The following is a 16,624-nucleotide window of genomic DNA, read 5'->3' as shown; positions in this document are numbered from 1 at the left end:
GCAACATTCTAAATATTCTCCAAAACTACAGGCAAAAATGAAGCAAACAAGGGTATGTATGAACAGGGGAAGGAAGAAGAAAAGTCACAGAAAACCTTATTTTCTCAATGTACCCTAAAGGAAAAGTATGAATCGGGCTGTAAAAATTCTTTGGAGGTCATCTTTAACAATGAGGAACAATGAGGAAGCAATCCAACACCTCTTCTCTTAGATGTAATTTCCCTAGATAAAGAGACAGCTACAAAACAAAGATTAGACTCCCGCAGAGGGTCAGTGGCCAAAAAGCTGTCTTTGTAACTTGTAAACTGTCACTGGACACTTCAGCCTAAGCCATTTCACAGCAGGCTGCAGAGGCAAACAATCAAGCACATTCTTATGCATTTGGATCCAAAGAAAGAGAACAAGCCAGCAGCCTGCCTACATTAACCAAATGGTTCCATTTCAGAGGATCCCATTACATTGTTACAACATTTGTCCAATTTGTACTGCAAATTGGACCTCAGTTTTGTAACTGGGTTAAGCTTTATGTCAGAGCTTGGCCCACCCCCAGTGCACAATGTCTGGTTGTTACAGACTAGATGACTGCTGTAAATTAGTTTTACCCTGCAATAAACCAAAACCAAGAGAATTGTCACAAAAGCAGTACAAAACGAGGAACAGAAGTTCAAGTTCTTTTCACATCACATTCCACAAAAATCCACAGCCTAGACCTGGAAAACTTGCTTTTGCTTCATTTTTCATTAAAACAGCTCTGTTTCTCCAATTGAGAAACGTTCCATCTTTGTGCCCTTTTATGATTTTATTTCTATGGCATGTTACTAACTTACACACCAACTTACTTCACGGTTGCCAACAACAAAAAGATGCAGTTGGTTTTTGTTAGTAACGCTTTGGATCACAGACTGTCTAAAAGTGAAAGTATGAAATTAGACATTACTTTCCTCATAAGTGAAAATTTAGAATACATCCTTTTAACTACTGCCTCAAGGACATCCGATTCACAGAACTGGTGGGTGAAGATGAAGAAACTAAAGTCTTTGGAGCAGGCACTAAAATCCAGAGCTAGACTACTAAACTGAAGCTATATTCACTTAACCCCTCTGCACAGAGGATCTTTGCATGAGAATGTAAAGGGCACCAAAATCAACAGCAGCAATCCAGCAAGCAAACATTCCTCTACCCTGGCAGGTACAACACTCTCCTCCTAGCAAGTGTTAAGTCTGAATCTCTCTAGAAACTGACTGAGATCTTTTACAACTCAAGAAAATGCTCTAAGGCCTGGAGCAACTGCACAGAAACAAACACTACCACCTCGCTTTTAAAACCAAAAAGGAATACACGTTTTCGGCTGCAAACTTCAAGCAGGAAAGCATTTAAGACAGTTGCTTTCAGTGTTTCTTACTGGCTTGCTTGGACATCTGTTTACTTGGCTGGTGCCAAGAGGGGGCAGCCCCACTCTTCCCTCGGTGGGCAAACAGCCCCACTTCTCACAGCTGCCCCCCCAGAGGCACTCTGATGTTTGACACAACCCACTCCAGATGCCGTCTAGAAAAAAACATTAACCCAGGGAGGAGAATGAGAAATCATTTACTATCAAACTAGCAAAGTGAATTGGCTCAATACACGGAGACGCAGCATGGACAACATGACCAAAAGGGTAGGACCACACACACACCAAGATTTTAATTGTTTATGTATTTTATAGGCAGTATTTTCCTAACCTGTTAAGGACTGACAGTTATGTGTTGGACCAAGCCTTTAATTATCATATATGTACATACCATGGCCTTGATTTTGACCTGTTGACCATCTGCAGACCACACCTGGCATAGCAAACCAGACACCTTACCAAGATTACTGCTTTTAATGCAGTGGTCAGGTCTCAGAAGCTTGGTTGCAAAAAGCTGACCATCACACTCTTCCCAGTTTTTGGAAGCACCTACTCTTTAGTTTTGCTGATAATCTTGGTAAGTTTATTCACGAGGTTTCGAGCTTGCCCATCGGTGTTTTATTTTGTGACTGACCCGCTTGGTCTACAAAATATGTTTGCATTCCCATATGTGTAAAAAATAAGAACAAAGAAAATTTACTCATTTACTTAACACTCAACAATGGCATTTCTTCAGTTGAAAACAGTATATATTCCTCTCCTCAAAAACCATAATGTTGTTTTGCCACAAGTCAGACAACTCTAAAAAATCTGCTACTTTTCTGTAGCAAAAGTGTTACAAGAACATTATAGGAATAACCAACATCCACACCCACAGCATTGTATCAGTCTAAGATCAAAAAAAGCAGTGCAACATCTTTTTCAGATTCTTTCTTAACCACCAAAATTCAAGCAAAAGGGACAGACCTACTGTAACTAGGCTGCACCTAATTTATGTCAGTCAGAAGCAGATTTAGTCAAATGGCTGAAGTTCTAGGTAACACCAAATAAAGCTACTTACTAATTACATATCTTAACTTCCTAAATGCAATAGCCAGAGAATAATTTGTTTTTTAAAAGTTAGTAACTGTTGAGAGTTAAGAAATAATCCAAAGTGAACTTTTAGTCTCTTCTACCATTTAGTGCCACTCTTTCAGATACACATTTCTCTCCTGATAACATTGTTTGAAATAATCTCAAATTCTGAAACAAGACCAAGGACACCGATATCACAGTACATCACTGATGTAATTCAAAAGTAGAAATGTTGAGTTAATCCTTTACTTTCTACTGTCCTGTAACTAAGCAGAGATGGCAAAACACCCTCAGTCTACTTATGATACTTTGTGAGATTACCGCCAAAATTTTAAAAGCCAAAATTATTATCCGTATACATGCAAGACCTGTAAGTACAGGTGTAGCTTAAAGTCAAAACACATCTACAGGACCTAGACCAAGACACTCACACAAAAAGTCATCTTGCTGTGGTTTGTTTTATCATCTTGGCATAACACTGTTTGCTAGTATAACCGTGTTCCCTGCAGAAGTTTTCGCTAGTATAGCTGCAGCCTGCAGTCTAATCAGCACAGCTACGCTAGTGTAAATTTTAAGTTTGAAACAGTTTAAGACTATAAACATGCTCCAAGTTAATTTTCAAGTAACCAGGAAGCATTTTGGGAATACACACATTAGATGTTTTGCATGATTTAATACCACTTATTGATGCATACAGATAGCCATATGGGGGGGGGGAATCCATGTCTTTTCCAACTCAAAAAAAAAAAAGCCCCCCAAACATGCACTGGAATTGTCTAAAAAAATGCTGTGAACTGTGATAATGAGGAGCCCTTCACTCCTATATACTTTCAGTGAAAAATATACTGTCCCTACTTCGAAGCATGGAATTGCAATCCACCCTTTGATAAGAGAGCTACGCTGCTTGTTTAGTAAAATGAGGACAGGCTGTAACATTGGATGAATGACAATCAGCAACATCAAAAGAAAATAAAAGATTATTTTGTTATGACAAACTATTTGCAGTAGATAACTCACAACAGAAGATAGTGACAACAGGAGATCAAGCAAAACATTCCTCAAAGGAAACAGACACAATATTTACACTTACAGAAATACCTTATTACAAAACAGGAATAAAAGCCATAATTTCACGAAAAACAGAAAAGTTGAGTTAGACATCCAGGTTGCCTTTATCATAGATAGAATACAGCGTTTACTGTAATAATAAAATTCATAAAAGAAAACACAAGACTATTATGTGAAGCACTTACACTATATAATGATGGCTACATACCACAATAAAGCACTACTGGCTACCCTCAGGCCTACACAGGTCACCACAAGGCAAGAGAAGATAGAAAAGAAAGGATGCCTCCCGAATCCTTGACTCAGTCCTGCTTGGGAGCCTGGAGTTATAAGAGGGTTTGCAACACCTTTCCTGGACTTGTGAGTGATAAGCAGGGATTTGCAGACATCGAATGTGGGGGAGGGAGGAATCATAACCATGCAGCCCTGTAAAAACAGCATTACAAGTGCTAGCAGCAGGCCATAAGCTCCGTATCGAGCTGCAAGGCCTCATGACTGAGGCTTGCCAGGTTTGCTCTGTCTGAACTTTTCTTGACCTGCCTTTTACTCAGTTTAGCTTTGACAGCAGCTTCTCTAATTGACTAGATGTCTATGGCTAATTTATTTTATTTTTGTTTACCTTGGTGTGATATAACCTCCTGTTATCCTCCCTAGAAAGAGGTATTTACAATGAAGTTGAGAAATACTGGCCTAGTATGACAAGAGAGGCCCTGAGAAGTGGAGAGACAGGATGCAGTACAGAGGAGTACAGGCATGGATAAGAGATGGGGCACAGGCTTGCCACCAGAGCCCCCATGGCTATAAACAACTCACTAATGGTCAGTTGGGAAAAAAAAAAAAAGCAGACCTGAAGCTGGATAAACCTGGCTTTAGGGGTAACAAAGAAATAGTAACTAACATACATAAAGGGCACCATATATAGTAAATTCAGATATAACCTGGAGCTGTAGACCAAAGAAGAAAGAAAAGAGGTGTAAAAGCATGTTAGCAAACATACAAAAAAAACCCCAAGTGGATCCTAGAGGGAGGAAGAAGAAATAGGCAATGTCAACATCATAGTTCTCCCAACAAATGACTCCCAAGGCTGATGACCTTCTGTTATCCTCTCCAACAGTCCAAAGCTGCTGACTTAAAAGACCCAGAGCAGCAATGGAAGGGTGAAAGTAACTCCAGAAGGGACAGAAATCAAAAAGTGCGTGTTAACAGTTCTAGCTGTGTTTGGCAACATTTCCCCATATGCAAGTACTCTAACTGCAATATTCTTCTCAATTTTTCTTTAAGAATTAAATCTAGACTAATGATTCTTGAGTCAGACTGTTAGGATTTCCATTATACTAACAATAAATTCTTGGCTTTACTTAAACACACACGTTATTTTTATGTACACAGACACATGCACTCTTTGCCCATAAACAACAATGTAACAACATTGATGGAGTCCTCCATTCCTTCTCCCATTTTGCAACTCTGAAGAGCATTGTTAGTCTTTAAAGTGTTACAGGAAAATTACAGCATAATAACAAAGTCTGAAACAGCCCCAGAAAAAGCAACCAAATCAGCCATCTGAACTTGTAACACATTCATCCCCTGGAGGAAACTCTTTGTGCCAGGGTGACCCGGTCAATGTTGTTTTGTACCAAAGGGCCTTTCATACATGTATATATGCTCCTACAATAGCACCTAAACACAAAAACCAGTGAGCTAAGCAGTCACTGTCTGCACTTTCTGTTTGAAGAAAGAAGTTCTAGATATCATAGAAGACACTCGATTTCTTTAAGAAACCCTAAGAACAGGAAGGAAACATGGCCAAGCTGATAAGCATCCACACTCTTAAGAGTAGGAAGGATAGGAATTTGGGTTGACTTCCTGGACAAGGGCCCAGACAGGAGGAATACGAGCAGAGAGCAAGAATTGGGTCAGCAAACTACTGAATAGTTATTTGTCCTAGTTTTCAAATACCCACTGAAGGTACTCTTACCCTAGGCCAACTAGATCTGTAAGGGGTGTTAATATGTGTAGAACTATTCAGATAAACTGTTCTGGAAAGAAAAAAAAATACCTTATGCTGACACAACACCTACTGTCAATGGAGTTAGCAAATAAGGGATCTCATTCTAGTATAAGTTACCTTATTTTTCTTACAGAAAGAGAACAATCCAGTGTATTTTTGATGCAGACTAACTACCATGTCCATGGCTGTGATGGAGAGGCAACATAGCTCTTCAGATTCATCTGATGTGCACAGATAACTATCATCAATACTGAGAAAATGAAGGCAAAGCTTCTAAGTAGAGACCGAGTGCTACACATGGAAGCCAAACACTGATCTGTATGCCAAAGATGTACTTGGAAACCTAGCTGAGAACTCTATACAGGGGGTCAGATGTAAACAGAGCATAAACACTGCCTTATACACTTCTAAAATCCCGAGGTATACTATTATGAAAAGCATGAAAGATTCTTCCAGTATTGACAGCACAGTAGTGGCATGTATGCTTTTGGGAAAAAAGTAGACACTGACAGATTTGTAAGTCCTAAGAAAAGTCAATAATCAGTGTTGTGAATTTAGTACATTAGAAGAGAGCAGAAGTAAAATCTTAGAGGACAACTGACCTGCCCAGACAACCAAGCAAGCCCTGACCTACGTAGACAAGCAAGCAGCTGTAGCTAATGAAACAAGAATACAAAGTGACACAAGCCTTGCATTTATGAAATACAAAATCTGGTATCTATTTTTATCATGTGCTAGTTAATCAGTAATAGTTCAGAAATTTTACATCACATTTTACGTATTTATTAAATGATTTGAGAAAGGATCTGCTTCGCAATAGCAAAGGAAGTTTTATTTAAAACCAGAGCTGACCACTCAAAATTGCAGTAGAATTTCAAAACCGCGCAATGTTTCCCAATCTTCATGACTACAACAGCAGCACCACCACCCAAAACAACAAGAAAAAGTAAAAAGACCAAGCATTGCCTGTCAGCCAAGGTAAGGTCACAGAGTTAGCAGATACTGACCTCAAACACCAAAAGAAGTTCTTGACACAGCAAATAGGTAAACCCTGGAACTCCTTGCTACAGGATGAGGATTCACAGCAAAAGTGGACAAACACACAGGATAAATCCATCAAAGGGTGTTAAGCACATGAAGCCACCTCTAGCTCTAGAAGCTCCTAAATACAAGTGCATATCTATCATATATTGCTTGCATATTCATGCTTAGAAGCTATTTTCTTCCTTAGGGGATGGGCATCCTTACTAAAACCTTAAGAGTCCTCTCTGAGGAAAGAGAGAAAGGGTCCTAATGAATAAAAACAAAACAAAGCCAGGAAGAAGTCAAATGATTATGAGAAAGAAAATTAAAACCCCATAGAAAAAAGGATGAGGGTTGAAACAGAAAATTTCTCAGGGACACCAAGCAAAGCACCCTAACAATGCCAGGAACTCCCCAAAGGCATCCAAGAAGCCAGTAGGCACTACCCTGATGCTCTGGCATCGACTTATGTAAGAGGACAAGGGAACAGAAAAAATCCATAGCTGCCAGAATCTCATTTGCCAAGTTTCTTGCTTCTCCCCTGAATGGCCAGCTTGGCTGGGACTGGTAAGTGGTCCTGCAACTTGGCCAGGCTTCAGACTCAAAGGGTATAAATAGAAAGGTTAGGAACAAAGCACAGTCAAAGCCTCAGTAAGATGCTGCAACCTGGCACATCTGGCGCACATCGGGATTTCATCCTGCAGCAGAGGGACATATCAAGTGAACTATACCATGAACACACCCATAGCACAACTCTCACCCTACCCCTCAACTTGTTCCCACAGTGAAACACAGAATTGCCTGAGCACAAGCCAGCCTAAAGCTTCTTGGTCTTTCCACCTCAGGCAGGAGGTCTTGTCACTTTGTGTAAGGGTGGGACACAAAGGCAAGAAAACTGAGGAAGTGGAGCAGGAGAATGTGCAAATGTTTCTGTAGCATGGCTTGGAGGCAGACTGGGTAGATATCACACAGCCTACTTGGGTTACACACAAGAGGGTGGTCAGAGGGTCTCAAGGGGCAGAAGCTTAAGGCAGGAGCTCCTCAATGAAGGTAAGATCCTGAACCAGAGGGACTTCTAGTTTAACCCAGCCTGGTTTATGCTATAGCTATTCTGGAATTCCAAGTTTCAATGGAATGACTCACCTTTTTCCAGAGACTCAAGGAAATGAAAACATTCAGTGTGCCCCAACTTTGATTCTTACATACAGATTAGTTAAAATCTGTTAACCACCGATTCTTACCTTCTTCCACAAATAGCGTTTAAACTGTCACATGGCAATTTGATGTCATTGATTTCCATTGCCAAAGTAAGAATAATAAGAGAAAAGGTTTAAGGAAAAACTAAAAAAAAAACCCAACTAAAAAAAAAAAAAAAACACAAAACACCCCAATGAAACCAACCCAAAATGAAACAAACAACCCCCACAACAAAGATGACCAAAACCTGAAGAAAAAAAAAACACCAAAAAAACTACCCTACCAAATACATGACACACTGCTACAGTTTCCCTCCTAAAAGGGAAAAGAATGACTAGTTAAAGTCCATCTCTGACTGGTTTATACTCTCACACATATACCTAGCGCTCATCTCAACTATCAGCTGCAATTTGGAAGCCAAGCTTGTCATATTAAGTTTCACCTCATTTCAGAAACATACAAATTTCTTGTAAGCCTCAGTCCTGAGAAATACAACTTAGAACAATGACACAAACAGATCTCGTACCATCCCTGTGGAGTAACACACAGTAGTTATCTTAACCACCAAAATACATTTCCCCAAACCACCCAGTATTCCTAATCTCTAATTTGTTACTGCTCTCTGACAAATAACTGTGCTACCTATAAGGAAGCATAGATCAATTTCTCTCACCTCAAACTTGTCACTGTTTCTTGATGTTTGTATTCAAGCTTGGGAAGGTTACAGTCCAAGATTCCTACAAAAAGGACGTGAAATCAACATGAAGGCTGTTTCGCCAAGTTAGCGTAAAACTAGATAATAAATTTATGCAGATGGGGAAAAAAATCCTTAGAGTATGCGTGCTATACAGCAGTTATTAAACATTTACAGTGGATGACAAAATGCATGCATCCCATTTAAATTAGAATCCTTTGATTTTTGTAGGCTCGCTCACCAAGACTTTGACTTAAAACTCCACATAGTTACAGCTAAATTGTATGACGATGCATCAGCACAAAACCAAGGAAAGCAGGAAATTCTTTAAACATCTCAGCTACATCATTCTCCACAGAACGTTCAATATAACTCCAGATACTATATTTTATTCAAACCCTCTGCGAAACAAATCTCTGCCTCAGTACTTGTTAAAACTGATTTATTACTGTCAAATACATTAATCTGCATGTTAATCTGCCTCAGGTCACTTAAAGTTAGTCAGAAAAGACTTTTGTCAAGCAATATACAATGTTGCTTTTGGTCCACATGGGAGTTTGAAATTGGAGCTTGGGAGAGATCCTCTATGACATAAATATTACAGCATGAAAACAGCAAGGAATGCAGACTTTTTCTGTAATCCATTTCCATTTTCTCTGCTTCACTTCATGGCATGTAGTTAGAGCCTAAAAACTTCACTAAATGAAGGCTGAGTTTATCTTAGGATCTTGTGTCACTGAGTTATAAAGCATACAGCACTCACATACCAGCTTCAAACTGACATTCATTGCACTCCCATGGAGGAGGGAAGGTTTTGTAAGTTATACAATCTACTTCATCCATACTTCAAGTAGTATACGAGACAGAAAAGCTGGCTCAAACATTACATGTATTACATTATATACAATAAGCACCGGTAATATTTCTATACAAAGTCTTATACCCAACAGTTTAAAGCCTTCCAGTTCTATGGCTTCCTTATTCAGTATTTCCAACAAAAAGCAGAACTGGTTTTCACTAACAGACCGCTTGCCTCCTAATACAAGCAATTCTCTAGACGACTTACCAGATGATCCAAGATTTTCAGCACAATCAAATCAAAAGTTCAAAGACAAATAAAGACAGTTGGACAATCACTGAAGAGAAGCAGTTTTAGCACACACATCCTGCATGTTTGCTTAGCAACTGGATCACCATCAGCACAATATGCTGATACAGGTCTATTACTGGTCACATCCCCTGAAGAAGCAGTCTCCAATGCAAGGAGCAGTAATGCATACATTCTACACCTTTCCTTTTTATGTCTGCCTAGCAATTAATTTTAAGTGCCAGTAATTCTCACTTGCTCCATCATTAGTATGACTAAACATCATTCTACAATAGGAATTATGCAACTATGCTTTGGTCAACCCCAAATACCACCATTACCTGTGACTTTGAATGTTGTAACAAATAATATGCTGATAAACTGTTCATTTATTACAAAGACATTACTTAGATTACCACCCAGTTCAGGAGTCCCTTCCGCTTGAAATGAGAAAGTGTTCAAATATTCTGTTACCTCAGAACAGGATCTCCAAGAAGGGAGCACCAAGTTTTATGGGAGTTTCAATCTCTACATAGGATAAAGCCTCTCAAAAGGTAGTTATATTTCAGGTGGTACTACAAGAACTACTGGACACATCATACTTACTGCTAAAAGAACAGGAATGTGGAATTGTACCTTTTCAAGGATGACCTTAGTCTGCACAAAACATTCATGTGAGTCTTGCAGGCAGATAAGCCCTCAGGCACTTGCATAATAATTATCTATTGAAAGAGAGCCAAGACATGAGTTTTCAGAGGAAAACAGTCATGGGTTCTGTGATCATGCTTTGTTTTTCACAAAGACTTTACTGTGATGTGTAACAAGGAGGTATTTGAACCGGTTAACTGATATAGAAGTAGTCAGCTGGAAAGGGCTTACATGGAAGAATGAAAAGCTAATGTCCTTCTGAAAGCATCTTGTACCACTTTTCCAACAGCATTTTAAGACTCTGCTGCTCAAAACCCAAAGCGGACCTAGCTTACCCACAGTCATGCAGAGCTGTACTGTTACATCAACCCTGACTTTATCTGAGTATTTGAGATTTTTTGGTATCATCTCCGACAGTCTTGTGTATCATCTCCCTTTTCCTACGCTGACCCTACGCTGGAGTCCTTCCAAATCAGTTGACATAACTGGCATTTTCAACCACATCACGCGCTAGCTAGATGTTTTGGACAGAAACATTTATGCAAGCGCTGTGAAACCTGGTCAGCCTCTCTCACTCTCCATCATTCTAAGTTTGCCTTCATGGCAAAAGACAGGAAATATCCTACCTTTAAACTTCAGAGTATAGGATCAAGGCCAAATTACAAAAGTTTTACAGATACAATAGCTATAACCAATACACATCATCTCAATTATTTTAGCAACAAATACCTCCTACTGAATCAAACATTGGATTTTTGTAACCCAGAAAGTTTTAATGTTTTATTACTGATCCTCCTCCTCTACAGTCCTAGTTGATTTAAGAATGCCAGAACACCTATGAAAAATCCTAATAAGAAGAAAAGGAGGCTTTGGCAAATCATGCTGTGTTTCTGGAGAATGACCTAAAAAACTGCACAAAAACACCCACCACCAAAAACTATTCCTTTATATCCTTCATAGGAGTGAAATGAATAATTCCTAATTATCAGGTGGTCAGAGAAATTTTGTGTTCCTCTTCTATACCAAAAACATATTTTAAAATTGCCCCTTAAGAAATATTTTACAAATCAAGTCTAAGCTACCTAGCAACTTACTTCACTGCATTAGTGAAGCTCACAAAAAGGAAAGGATTTTTATAATACATCCATTATTGAACTATTTCTGTAATGCTACAAAATTCATATGGTTGCCAATTATTAAAAAGTCACAGAGCAGGAAGCCAAAGAGCAGTTGCACTTAACCATAGACATTAAGACCATCAGGACACAAGCCTTTTTTCAGCATCTGCCTCTTAGCTTGGAATATATAAAGGTCAGAAAACCACTAAGTAAACTTTTTGTTGACTTTGTTATGCTTTTCTCAACTCTCAGGACACCCACCTCAGAAAATAATCCATTTTGTTCCCCACTGAAGGTGCTGCAGGCAGAAAGCCAATAGTTGGCACTTTGTCACATAACTACTTTAACAAGAATTATGAATAGGCTCTTCCTTTTATTTCTACGGTCATGTTCCATTAAAACAAAAAAACTATTTGCCTAAAAGATTAATACTGAAAACAGCAGAACATTGCTGTTATCAGCCTTGCAATGCTATATGCTGTTCTAGGGAATACACAGACACACAAATAATTGCTTAAACTAACGCAATTTGCAAAGCACACTGTTCCTCACACGCAAATTGGTTTTATCACCCCATAGTGTCAGAAAGTACAAGATTCCACCACCACTAACTTATCTCCACAGCACTAGTATTTGTCTAAGTAATAAATGCCCACAAATTCCACCAGCCATGGAGACCAAGACATAAATTAAAACATTAGGAAGGAAAACAGAAAAAGTACATCCTTCAGTTTACGCCAGGGAATGGCAACCCCTAAATCTCAGGAGCAGCCCACTAGGAAATGCAGTGCTGTATTCTTCATAACAAAAGCATACCTGAACTGTCAGCTAAGAGAAGCCAAAATGCATGTTCAGTAGCTCTTCATCTCAAGTCCTACTAGCCATCCACTTCCTTGTTTCAAATGCTAAAATCCCTTTCCCTGCAGGTAAAAGCTTGCCAGTACTCTCAGGACTGAGAGTATAGCCAGCCTCAGCTATACTTATCTTCGCACTGCATGGCTTTTTAAAACAGCTCCCACTGCAAACTGGGAGACAGATATAAGTATTTCTAGTACGAGCAGGAGTTAAAGATTAGCTGAAGGAATTTTACCACTAGCTAAAGGAATTTTACCAGTCAGATTTAATCTAAGAAGCCAGAGGTAGTATTTGCTCTCCGAAGGCAGCTTTTACTGTCTCAATTCAATTATTCCATTTTCATCAGAAATTCTGCATTTTACCAAAACTCAGAAACAATGTATAGACATATGTGGACTTTAAGTCCTTATCATGGTAACACGTCCAAAACCTAGTATCACCCACCAAGCAGTTTGCACAAGAAATCAGAAGAACACAAACAAGTGCCTTTAATAAAGGTCTGCAGAATTATGTGAGGAATACGTTTCATACAGCAAGAAGGTCCATGGCACGTTCCCTCCAGAAGAACAGCCTATTTATTCAAATATCCATGAACATCCAATTTACTAAAACACACTTATGACAACATTTTGAGAAAATCATACTAGTCAAGCAATAAACATATCCATCAGTAAGGAGGTAAAACAGGAACCTCACCAGAATGCTGTCATTAAAACAAGAGAAAAGCCCACTAAAGGTTCCTACCAACAAAACAACCCTTACCTAAAAGCTGCAGAACTGCTTAACACACCCAGTGATCTCCTAAGGAAATCTGTGGCATATAAATTGTCATCCTCTAGACCAAAACAGAGCAGCACAATTGACCTTGGCTTCAAACAAGGAACGGCAGTCTCTGCAATCCTCTAAGCAGATGGAACTCAACAGGTTAGGGAAAACAGCATTTAATTTGGTTAAGGAGGAAAATTGGACGAACAAATACAAAAAAAGGCTTTGGCATACTTACGGTAAGTCAGCCTAGCCACACCTTACCTTTGAATATATGCAGATGATCATAGCTACATTTAGAAAAACAACAACTCACAATGGCAAAGACAGCTAGACTTTTACATGACCTATTCAAATGCAGGCAAGGTTGTAACATTATGACATCTATATCTAATGTAAATTTGGTTTTCAATATTAGATGAAGAAACAAGAATGCTAACCATTTTGAGATAAAATACTGCCAGAACGAAGAGTATAAGAGAGGGTAAAAAAAGGAAGTAGCCTTTCCTGCAGCAGGTCTCAACAGAAGTTTGCAATGTACTTAGATCTGCTGGCAGGACACTGCAATACCAATTTTAAGTATTCAGACTAGACTTTCAAGCCATTCTGCAAATAAATTGTCTACTCTCTTGCTTACTGCTGTCTAAAGGTACCTTAGAGCCAATGATTATAGCTCTGCCTGTTCCAACACTTTCTTCCTGTGAATAGTGCCTGACTATTTTCTGTTCTCACAAGGGCTTAATTAGTCCTGTTCACAGAGAGCTACAGCAGCTGCCACATCCCAGCAGACTCCATTGCATTTTCACAGCTACAAAAATCCATCTGAACCACGCTGCAAATTTTTCTACACTGACAATTATATGTCCTATGAACCTTATATCTACCTATACATTTGAAGACACCGTTCTGCAAGCAGTTTAACCACAAGGCAGTCCTGAGAAGTCCCAAAACATTCACTGACACACATACAGTTCACAGAAGGCCAAAGAATCCTGCATGGACAGAAAAAGAGACTCTCTCCTCTGCTAACTGAGTAGCAGAGATCTGTAACTCTAGAATACAAGAGTAATCATGGCTACACGCAACAACAAATACAACTGCAATCTAATTTTATTTTATACCCATCATCCCTACAACATATTTCATCTGCTCAAGAGACCATTAAGCTACAAATAAAAAAAACCAAACAAAACCTGTACAGTAATTTTCTTCCTACCCTGGCCATATCGTTACTCAAACAGATGCCACTTAACTAAAAGCAGTAAAGGACAGAGTTATTTCCATGAAGGTCTGAAAATTCCAAAGAAGTTATAATTGAAAATCATATTAAATCAGAGGGCAAATTGGTATTAAACATATATTTCCTCTTCAAAATTCAGAGCACCTTGATTTTGCTAACACCTCCTCACTTGAAGTTCTTTGCTACCTCTCAAATCAAGCAGCAGCGGTATAAGCTGTGGCACCTCCTTCCCTGAGAGAGGCTGCCCACTAACCACCACACCAGCTGTCACATCACAATGTGGTGAGCAGTCTTCTGTATAGAAAAAGGTTGTCACTGTGTCCCAAAAGGAAACCTTGAGGTTCATCTTCAAACTGGACTAAGATAAAGATTTTATTTTTATGTCAAACCATTGAGACAAACATTCCAGAAAACATATGTAATCACTGGGCAAGTTAAACTCCAGCTCAGTTTTACAGTTACCTGATGATAAAAGTCTGAATCTCTCACTCTGCCACACAGAAGGCAGGAGGTTGTTCTTTTCAAAGCACTGCAACAGGAACGACGTAGAAACAACTCACCTCCTGCTTCTTATTAGTTTACAAACTGATCTGCAGCACCCTACTTCAAAAGTAACATGTTCTGGTAGTAGGAGCATATTCAAATAAAAAAGTGAAAGTTAAAAATGTTTTCAGAAAACTGTTTTCTGAAGAAGCAGAACTAGTACCTTGTTTGTCTCCGTATTCTTAATTTTTGAAAACCAGTTTCCCTATTGAATTTGTCTTGACAAACACACTGCTTTAAAAAGCAGAGGCAGCCGGTCACCATGTTAAGTACAACCAGCTGAAATACGATGTCTTGTAGAAAGGATAAGGCATTTAAAACAGGTTTTATCAGAGAACGATACAGTTTAAAGTAATGGTCTTCCCCTTAAACTCTGTCCCAAATACCTTTTCATAATCACTACCATTATCTCGTGTAATGTCTTTTCAAACCTACCAACACCGTCTGCCAGAAAATTCACTGAATGACTCAGACACAGACAGTTTCAAATCATAAATACTCAAAACTGCTATTTCTATTTCAGAACTACTCCTATTTAAGCATTTGAATTGCTGATGGCATAATAATCCAACAACCTCCTGGAGTTTCCTTATCAAGATTTTCCTCATGCACAGACAGCATCTCCACTGACGAAAGCAAGCCTTGTTTCTTTGCACAGTGTCTTGGACAATATGGTTACACAACCAGAAACCTGTAAAACTTGTAAAATTTTTAGTGCCTAATATTGAGCACCTTTTGTACATGAATGTTTGAGACAGCTCCTTGAACATGCAACTGAAGACACAAGATAACAGCAGAGATCCAAGCATTAAAATCACTGGCATTACATACCCTGCCAATTCCCATTAATTTTCCCTCATGACAAATCAACAGAAACTCTTGCCTAGAGCAAACACAGGCTTTTCAAACTCCAGCCTTTCTATCCTGTATCCAGAAGTCAGGCTTCAAGTCTGACTCTCACCCACATTGCCAAAACCACCATCTCACCTTGCTAGTCACTTGAGCAAACTAGTAGAAATGCCACCAGTTCAACAGCACTGATAAAACTCCATTGGTGCAAAGACTGGGGTGGGGGGGTAAGGAGGAGCCCTTTAGTTTGTGTCTGGCTCTCTTGAAGACCTGATACAATTTAAGGTCCTCTACTCATCACATTTTATATTTGAGAACACACATATAATAAATAAGAACCTGTTGAAGGAATTTTCACCCTGAAAGGTTTTGTTTAAGTATGCCAAAAATACACTCTTGTCTTTTTTCATATCTGATTTATACTCAGAAAGCATCATTTTGAAAACCCAGGCTGAGTTGGGATGCAGCTTTTAACTCCTCCATCACTAATTCTGATTCAGTTTTCCACATTAGCAACTATTTTCCATGCTCTTCACCATGAAGCTGCCAACAACCTTATCCACAGGTTCATTTAACCATATTTAGTTGTCAGCTCAGACAAGGGAGTCATTTCCATAATTTATCAACTAATCTTACACTTCCAACACAACAATGAACTTCTTTCAAGTTGACTACTAACACAAGCTCACAGTCTTCACATAGGATTAAAGTGTCACAGTACAGATGAAGTTTACACATTATAAGTTATCCCTATAGTGCAAGAGCCACAGCATAAGATCTTCATAACTGGAATTGGCTAGTACCCGTACAGGAAAATGAAAAACAAATCCAAAACACAATCACTTCCTTTCTTGTATAATCAATAGTAGCTCATAGCCGAAGACAACAAGGAAAACAGGCTGTGTTTTACAACCATGCTGCACCCATAGTTTCATGACGCAACATCTAATTCTGTCAATCAGAAATGTATTTTCCTCTGTTACAGCAGCTACCACTAAATTTGATACAGCCTTACTAAGATTCTGTAGAAATTAAGCACCTCGCTACTGAAATGCTACAAAA

At 38.9% G+C, this 16,624-nt stretch overlaps 1 protein-coding gene across 9 annotated transcripts in view; it reads right to left on the bottom strand.

The window, feature by feature from the left end:
- Nucleotides 1–16,624, bottom strand: part of ADIPOR2 (adiponectin receptor 2) — a 45,487-nt gene that overhangs the window by 27,277 nt on the left and 1,586 nt on the right. For 2 of the 9 annotated variants that reach the window (XM_075051139.1, XM_075051130.1), the window contains exon 2: nucleotides 8,437–8,500. The exons of 1 other annotated variant lie outside the window; for it this stretch is intronic. The gene's annotated coding sequence lies outside the window, so the exon portion shown is untranslated. Of the gene's footprint in view, nucleotides 1–8,436; nucleotides 8,501–9,523; nucleotides 9,544–10,018; nucleotides 10,041–10,180; nucleotides 10,200–12,126; nucleotides 12,298–14,314; nucleotides 14,332–16,624 lie in introns of those variants that run through there. 6 more of the 9 variants (XM_075051136.1, XM_075051131.1, XM_075051134.1 and 3 more) reach the window with 6 other exon arrangements.

Source organism: Buteo buteo, chromosome 19, assembly GCF_964188355.1.
Source record: "Buteo buteo chromosome 19, bButBut1.hap1.1, whole genome shotgun sequence".
Taxonomy (NCBI): domain Eukaryota; kingdom Metazoa; phylum Chordata; class Aves; order Accipitriformes; family Accipitridae; genus Buteo; species Buteo buteo.
The sequence above is the reverse complement of the archived record's forward strand: the minus strand, read 5'-3'. Positions and strand labels throughout refer to the sequence as shown.